The sequence below is a fragment of the Phalaenopsis equestris genome, unplaced genomic scaffold, assembly GCF_001263595.1.
Source record: "Phalaenopsis equestris unplaced genomic scaffold, ASM126359v1 Scaffold001079, whole genome shotgun sequence".
Lineage (NCBI taxonomy): Eukaryota > Viridiplantae > Streptophyta > Magnoliopsida > Asparagales > Orchidaceae > Phalaenopsis > Phalaenopsis equestris.
This window is the reverse complement of record NW_018165518.1, coordinates 41,645-49,960: the sequence shown is the minus strand read 5'-3', so window position 1 is coordinate 49,960 and position 8,316 is coordinate 41,645.

Sequence of the window (8,316 nt, the reverse complement as noted above, 5' to 3'; positions counted from 1 at the left end):
GGAAACCCAAACATGGCTAGCCTTATAGTGCTTGCTTTTGAATTCAAAAAATATATTATTACTATATATATATATATATATATATCACCTAATTCTTTTGTAATTAATTATTTTAGGCTTAAATTTTGATTTTTTAGCACTCTAGCCTATATATGAAAAATTGAATTATACAATTTCGACATTTTCATCCATAAAAATAAGTGTTTTACGTGTAAAAATCAAAGTTTATGTGTAAGATAAGTAAATGCATAAAAGAATCTACATTATAAGAGTTAAAAAAAACATGCATAATGTTCAATAAAATGATCCATCATACTCAATTAAATTAGATTGACTCATAATAATCCTTCTTCTTCTTCTTCTTCATTAAGCACCTCCACTTCCCTCTTTTCATAGTTTGTTCCTACCTTTTTTTTCCCAAGATTTTTCTTTATAAATTGAACCCAAATCATATTTCTCCCACCCTTGCCATTAATCCATCATGTATGTGACCGTACGTCAGTGCAATCCATTAAACTTGCTCCAAGTCAACTCCCACATCCCAAGATAAATGCTTAAATTGTCATTATGTCAAAGAATCAGCACAAGTGCTTGGGAAAAAAACTTCTACTTTGTTACTATTTAATTATACAAGAGCCTTCTAGACTTATATATACAATTAATGATCATACTAATGATAGATAATCATACGTACAATTAAGTATTGTAGCAATATGAGCATTTAAACCCTGATTTGCATCTCATAAATGAATTCATATAATGACACTTTATGATGATTTATGATTTTGCAATACATTATAATGATTATAAATCATATTTTAGATAGAGTTGGCAAACTTATCCACGATTTCATTATATGAATATGATGACAATTTATTTAAACCTTTTTACATTCACTTCATCCACTAATAATGGTTCAAATAAGTTCTCTCTCTCTCTCTTCAAACCCAACTTAATGTTGATTGAAGTTTTCTTTCATTTAAAAGATGTATACATAAACATTTTAATAATACATTTGCTTATAATATTATATGTAAATTCCACAAGAGAATGGTAGTTGACCCAACTTATACTAAAGTTATTGTATACATTTTAAATAAATTATTTAGTACTTTGTTTGTGTACCGTATCTATCCATCATATTAGGAATGAAAAGCAATACTAGCGCTTGTTTCTAAAAGTTAGAAGTAAATCATGAATGTTTATTGAAGCTAATTAATTATGAATTTTATGAACAAGAAAATTTATCTAGTTAAAATTTTGATAACTTTCCATTTATTCATTTATTCAAGTGTAAAGAGAGCAAATTTTATTTTTTGGTCACCAAAAAAGTGTCATGACCTTGTTGACAGTTCAATAATTCTAATGAAATTTTCCTCTAATTCATGATATATCTTATTTTTTTATGATAATATATTTTGAATCATGTACTTCTTCTAATGTTTTTTTCTTTGAATTATATTATGATTTGGAACACAAAGTTTTCATTTAAATGCAAAGATGACATGCTCAACTAAGTGAAAAGTAGAATTTGATTCATCATTAATTTTGACAATAGTAGCTTATGCTATGATCCTCTTGCTATGAAGATGATATTTTAATTAATAAGTATATGGATTATACTAACACCTTAAGCCTATACTCTCTTGACATTCAATTTTAATATCTTCATCTTCAATATTATTTTTATCACATTGATTGTTGATTTTATCATATTAATTTTAGATAAATGGATGAGTGCATTTCCCACTTTCTTTACCTTCTTATATGATATGTAATTGATAACTTAATCTATCAAACCAACAACATTAAATAATTTTTAACGCCTTATATCTAAATATGTACTTGAAACTCCAATAATCATGAATAAATTATAATTAGCACTATTTAGATAACATATCTAGTCATTAGTGCATGGACAATTAATGCTAAGGGTCTGTTTGGGGCAACTTATAAGTGCGGTGGCATTTTTGAAAGCGTCGCGCCTTGTTTGATAAGTACCGTTTGGATCGTGTGTTTTGTCCGCTTATCCGAAAATGCGGTTCCATTTTTACACTAAACGCAGGTCATGGGCCGAACCCCACAATCGACCCTCGAGCCACGTTTCAGGATAAATTGTTTATCTTGAAAAGCACAAGCTGCCCCAAACGCACCCTACGTCTATGCCATTATTTGGCTTTTTTTTGCAATGGATTAATCATCAATAAATTGACCTCTATGCCTCATAGATTTGGCTCAATCCATGTTTCTTTATTATTATTGTGCTCTTTAGTCAATATAGGACCTACAATTATTTCTCGACAACTCATTGAGATCACATTTGGATTAACTTATATCATCTTATGGCCCATAAGTATATCTTAAGACAACCCTTGAAAACTTTATAGCTAATTCAGTTCTATTTTCCCTATATTGGACCCTCAGTATCCTTAGCTCACCCTTGATAGCCTACAAAGAAACCAAGGATGACTCAAGTGGCCAACTTAGGTTGAATAACCCATGAATGATGATCCACCATAACAAGTTAGGTCAGTTTGGTCCTAACTTAGACCACCATGTGATGTAACACATCATGTAAATTAATTAAATAAAATCATATTTTCAATAATAAGAGCCCAAGAAAATATTTAAATAAGAGCTCAAGAAAATATATAAGAAAGAACCCATCATAAGAGCTAAATCAATAAAGAATAATTAAAATTTTAAATTCACTATTCAAAAGTAAAATTTTAAATTTTAAAAATAAGTATTAGTTGATTGCTTAATAAATTTTGAATGATAAAATGAATTAATGAAATTGGTTAGCACATTCCTCTATTAATGGTCGCCCTTCAAAAATAGTTTCTTATTATTGAATGATGTTTGTTTAAGAAATAATATAATACTTATAAAAAATGTTATTGTGTAATCAAATTTCTTAAATTTTGAAATGATAAATTTTTTCAGAGAATTGCTTTCTCGTTATGTTAGTATTTGGATGCCCAATCTTTCCTTTGTGGGGTTACTTATTTTACTTGTAAGTATTTTCTAATCATCTCAAAGTTTCATATCGATCACCCTCTTTCCTCTTCTTTATATTAATTAACTTTTAAAGCCATCCATTTACATCTGGCCTTTTAAATCCACTCTAAAACATTTTTTTCTAGCTTATAGCTAGGCTTAGATGAGAAGTTATATAATCATATTCACCACACCACTATGAGACTATAAACCCCATCAAATTATGTCAGCTACACCACATCACATGGGCACATAAAAAAATAACCTTTTAACATTATTTTAATGAATTAAGAGCATTTTAACCCCAATACATAAAGAGATATTTTAAATTAGCATAAAATAATCTAATCTAAATCATTTTTCAGTCTTCCATGAAATGGTTTCAACTTCATACCATCTACTATAAATAATGATTTAACATCCTAGAGTACCCATTAAGGATAAATTTTTTATATTTACACTATATAAATTTTATTCTCTAAGGATAACTTCAAAATCATTTAACATTATTTTAATTAATTAAGAGCATTTTAACCCCAATACATAAAGAGATATTTTAAATTAGCATAAAATAATCTAATCTAAATCATTTTTCAGTCTTCCATGAAATGGTTTCAACTTCATACCATCTACTATAAATAATGATTTAACATCCTAGAGTACCCATTAAGGATAAATTTTTTATATTTACACTATATAAATTTTATTCTCTAAGGATATCTTCAAAATAAATCCAAACTTGCCTGAGGTGCAGTAATAATGTCATCCCTTCCATTAAATCCTTATAAACCACTCACCTTTTCATTAAAAAATATAGATCACATTATAAAACATTAATTTAGAGAATAAATCCATTTATTGATGATAACTATGTAAAAAAGACCACACACTTCCATTAGTATGTCTGATATTTGTTAAACCTAATAAAATCAAGTTAACTTATCTGGAATTTTGGATCACTAGTTTGTCCATATGACTAAGCAGGAACTTAACATCTCCATGATATTACACACACACACACAACAACAACAACAACAACAATAGTTAGCCTTGGGCCACTTAGCTAGCCAAATCCTAATCAAACTTGGTCAAATATTATGCAATGTTGACATCAACCTAACTCTTGATTTATATGATTATCTAAGTAGGGCCCTAAGGAATAAAATCAAGTTAACTTATCTAGAATTTTGGATCACTAGCTTGTCCATATGACTAAGCAGGAACTTAACATCTCTATGATATTACACACACACACACACACAACAACAACAACAATAGTTAGCCTTGGGCCACTTAGCTAGCCAAATCCTAATCAAACTTGGTCAAATATTATGCAATGTTGACATCAACCTAACTCTTGATTTATATGATTATCTAAGTAGGGCCCTAAGCTTATTCAATGTTTATAGCATCTATATACAACCTTGTTTATCCTCTCTAGGTAACTTTGTTTAGAGGCTTGACACATTTAGTGCCTTATTAACCACATGATCCCATTAATGGCCCACATCACATTAACCAACATATAGTCTCTGTTTAATCATTATTTAGTTAGATCTATATCAATTAGAACTTAGCTCCAAGCTACATGCTTAGAGTTTTCATTCTTTTTCTCTCTTTTTTTTAAGGAGTCGTCAACTTGACTATTTATAATTATCATATTATTCCCTTATTTGAGTCAATCTTTCTCCAGGATAAAATGAATGATTCGAAGAGCAGAGAAAACAAAAGGAAGGATATACAACTAGTAATAAATAAATGAGAGAAAAAATTTTAAGAACTTTCGTAAAGTGAAATTTATGTGGATAGCCCTAAAGCGTACGCCGGAAATAAGATTGGCTCAAAATTATCTTGGAAACATCTCCACAGGAGGACCTTACGAAAGCAACCCACAATCAGAGAATCAAATATAAATGCTTGTTTTGGGGCCAAGAGCGGCTCCCAAAGGAACATATTCCTTTGTTTAATTACATATTGAGGGATGCCCAAGAAAACTCTCGATAAAAATAGTCTTACTTATGTGATTAATGAAATCCAATTATTGGGGGGAATGATTGGATTTAAATTATCTCAAGGGAAAAGTTTTGATGTTTTTGACATATATACTGGGCCATAAGATAGAGGATGAATCACCGTAACCACTACGATCGACAATGCTTAAGCATGTAGGACCTACGAGACGATATCAACAATTTGTCAAGCAAATTGAAAAGGCCAAAAGAGGTATCAATATGAAAGAGGAGAATCCCTAAAAAGGTAGAGGTAATCAAATCAGGATACCACAGATTCGTCATCCCAATCTATGTAGACCTTATTTCTAACTGGTTGTGAAAGTTGTCGACCCAAAATAATCGAAGGCTCCTTGTCAGCAATCTATGAAGTATATCATTCAAGGAAGTCTCGGTAACCCTAAAATAAAAGGAAGGAAACTCTAATTTCTATGACCTTAAACAGGTAGATCTTAAAGAGATGAGGCTTATGCTTGCTAAGAAAAAAAATGGTCGAGCTGCTGCTAGAGAAAAGAGCAAAGGAGGTTCAACAACAAAACTATAAAATTCTCTGCCTAAAGGACTTACCTTTGACACACTAGTTGTACTATACAACCTCCTAGGTAAAATTTTATGCTTGACCAAGTCATATATGGAGATGTGCAGGGACTTCACTTCAGGTGTATGTATAAGATGTAGTTGTCTACCATAATCCAATGACATGGAAGTTCTATTAAACATGTTTGGGGATATAACCATGCAACAAACCATTTTTAAACAGGCTCAAAGGCTATGCAAAAAAGTAAAGCGTGAGTTTTAAAATATCCATAATATTTTAACCCTAAGTTATAATTAATCTTAATCATTTATTATTAAGACTTTGCAAAAATTTTAAAAATTTAGGGTCATTAATGAGCCTAGATTTTTTTTTATCAACCACAATATGAAGATAAAAGAATGACAATGACAAAACGAAAATCAAGGCAAACCCAAACGAAATATATCAACAGTATGGTGTCGTTGAGTCAACATCTTATAGTAAAAGCGATCGGACTCCACATATACATGCCCAGACTTAATTATATACAAAAATATAAATTCAAACTTAAGGTATGGGACAAGAGCTAATGCCCCTAGTCCCCGTCACATGGCTCGGCGTGTCATTTGCCTCGAAACGCATGCTTGTGCCTTATTTTTTATACAGACTTGATCATATGACTATATCAAATAAACAATAAAAGGAAAATAGAGGACTCGACAATTAGAAAATGTTAGCACGAGTCATCTAATAAAATACATGTGAGCCATGCCTGACAGGAGGAGCTTATTGCAACACTTGCAAGAAATAGTTAGTATGAAATCATGACATTGCTAGTGTTAAATCATGACATTGCTCTTCCCTTAGTAAACTTGTCGGTGTGCATATTTAGGCATGACTTCATATAAGAAAATAGATCCTAATATACTTTTGCACATGTTCACGCTCACTAAACATACAAAAGCATAAGTAAAATGATGCTTGATTAGGGGAGTGAAACCATGAAAGAATAATATTTAGACATAAAAAAAGACTACCTACCATCCTAATCCTAACTGACACACAATCTGTTGAAAAGTGTCCTTACCAGCATCTAAATGCAGGGTCAAGTCTCTAGGTATCGTATGACTTCAACGTGGTTGCCACACAGGCCCTCTCCTGAAGATCCAAGGGAACTAAAGAATGTCACCCAAGATAAATTTTTAGAAAAAAAGTTGGTCTTGCATATGACCTAGCTTGTTATTTGCATAATTTGGAAAAGTTGAATGGATATCATAAGTAGAAAAATAATTTCCTTATTTTAAAATAGGGTCATTAAATGCAGACCTGTAACATGCAATATAACACAAGTTAGCTCCCTTGGATCCTTAGCACAGTTATACTTGTGTTGATCCAAATGCTTCAAATCTTATTGTTTCCCGGGATCCAACTGATGAATAATGCTCGTTAAAGCACTGTGACCGGCATTTGGTTACTTACCTAATGAGTCTGGCTTGTTATCAAAACACACATGCATATAATAGTGCAAGCATACAACATACAAGGTCACTAATCATGCGAATGACAGACTCAAGTGCATATATGTTGTACACTTAATGGGTTCAGGGGCTCGAAGGCATAACCAATATTAAATATACAACATGGAAAAGCTTATGGTATTCAAATGTAAAACCACAAGAGACGTGGTATTATGCCCTCCCTATAAGAAATTTTCACACCGACAGACTAACATTGCTAGCTGGCTTTTGCCACAAAAACCACACACACATATTAGCATGTGCATGTGATGATACCGTGAGTGCCAATGCTCATTGATACACAAATTATAGGTATGTTCTAAAAGCAAAAAGATCTAAGTTTTCATCATTATAGGTATGTTCTAAAAGCAAAAAGATATGTTCTAAAAGCAAAAAGATCTAAGTTTTCATCATGCAAATGAGTTTATCATATAACATAACATTTTAAAAAGTTTAATTTTCACGCAAATACAAGCATGAATTCGAACATGTCATACGTGGGATCCAAAGAATGCAAGTTCACGTGAAAAACACACAAATATGGAAGTGAAGTTAGCCACTTATCTATTGGTTTGACCGGGTTAGTTAACCGGGTGTCGTTGTCAGCGGGGTCAGTTGGGTCGAGGCAGAGCGAGATGATCAGACCCAAGTGGTTGGTCGACGACCGGGGCGCCTGTTTAGACCCACATGGTCGGTCGACTAGGCCAGGGTGGAGGTCAGACCAAGTGGTCGGTCGACCAGGCTAAAATGGATGGTCATACCCAAATGATCGGTCAACCGGGCCAAGGCGGGCGGTCAGATCCAAGTGATCGGACGACTGAGCCTCAGCGGCCGATTAGACCCAAGTGATCGGGCAACCGATCCCAACTGTTGATGCAGACCTAAGTGGTCGATCGACCCAATCAAAGGGGCTTATCGGACCCAAGTGATGCATGCAATTGTGATCAAACATTTAAGCATATGCAAACATGCATGTTTAATTTCTAGTTTTACTCTTCCTAGCACCCTCACATAGATACCTAGGTTTTTGTGCATGGATATGCAACATAGTCACCTCCAGGTTTAGCAAATGATGTGAGAAATTTTTCCCTTCGATTCCTCAAAGGAGAAGTTCTCCACGAATCGTAGAATGGATTAGCTCTGAAGCTTTTTCCATCCTAGAATTTTCCACAACTTTATAAAATGAACTAGCTACAAAGCTTTTTTCATTTGACAAATTTAAAATATTTCAACCTTTATAGGGAAGGTTGGAAACACCAATACTAGGGGAAGT